Below are 1,103 nucleotides of genomic sequence, written 5' to 3'. Positions count from 1 at the left end.
GGTTTATTTAGAAAGACACAAATCCTGGTGTCTACCCAAGATGTCTGTTCTTATTGTATTTAATCTGTTGGCAGGAGCAAGGAAGAAGTCGTTTTGGGGTAAATGCTACTTAAAATAGTAGCTGTAAACTGTATACTGAAAATGAACGGAGAAAAACTAGCATATCCTTGGCAACCTTCCCTTCACAGAGCTTCAGCTGTGTTTTCTTAGAAACACAGACCATCTTTGTCAACAGAGCTTTGAACACCCACTCAGAAGGTGTAACTGGCCGTCACACTCCAATTCCTTAGAAAAGGGACATGCTGATCCTTCCCAGAGAGCCGTTTAGTCAGTTTTGCTAAACAGGATTGCAAATCCAGGAGTTTAAAACATGTAGACTAAACATTCCTAAATTAAAGTGGTTTGCTGAAAAAAAGTTGCTCCTAAAGCTATCTGCAAGAGGGGTCCTCGGGCCTGGATATTCATTCAGTGGAACCCCGGGGGGGCTTTGTAAAAGCAGAGTCTGGGACCCACTCTAGATCAGTGAAATCAGAATCTCTGAAAAGTGGGCAGGTTATTGTAAACAAAGCCTCCGTGTGACTTCAAAATAGACCAGGCTAGAGCAGAGCTTTTCAAACTTGAATACACACAAGAATCACCTGGAGACCACCTGGACGTTCAATCTAATTCAGGCAGGTCTGGGAGAGTGGAGAGTCCACATTTCTAATGAGCTTTGTTCAGGTGACACCGATAGTCTTGATCATGGCCCACACTCAGGATAATAAGGGTCTCCAGACTTACCTCTTTAATTATGGGGTCTGGAACAGAGGAATCTTACCGGGAAAGGACAGTTCAAAGCCAGCCATAGACCTTTTGATCATTTTAGTCAAAGAAACCCCTTCTTATGATGTGTGAGAGGAGATTAGGGGGTAAGCAGTTAGATCAGATGAGCAGAAATCAGGTGCTATTGAAAACAGTTTTTGATTCTAGTTATGATTTTCAGTAAACACCACATAACTGATGAATGGATAAACAAAATGTAGTATATTTCTACAATGGAATATTATTTGGTCATAAAAAGAAATGGAGTTCTGATACATACTACAAAATGGATAAACTTTAAA

This window comes from Otolemur garnettii, unplaced genomic scaffold (genome assembly GCF_000181295.1).
Source record: "Otolemur garnettii isolate 467f Iridium unplaced genomic scaffold, OtoGar3 scaffold00002, whole genome shotgun sequence".
Taxonomy (NCBI): domain Eukaryota; kingdom Metazoa; phylum Chordata; class Mammalia; order Primates; family Galagidae; genus Otolemur; species Otolemur garnettii.
Note: the sequence above shows the minus strand (reverse complement) of the source record.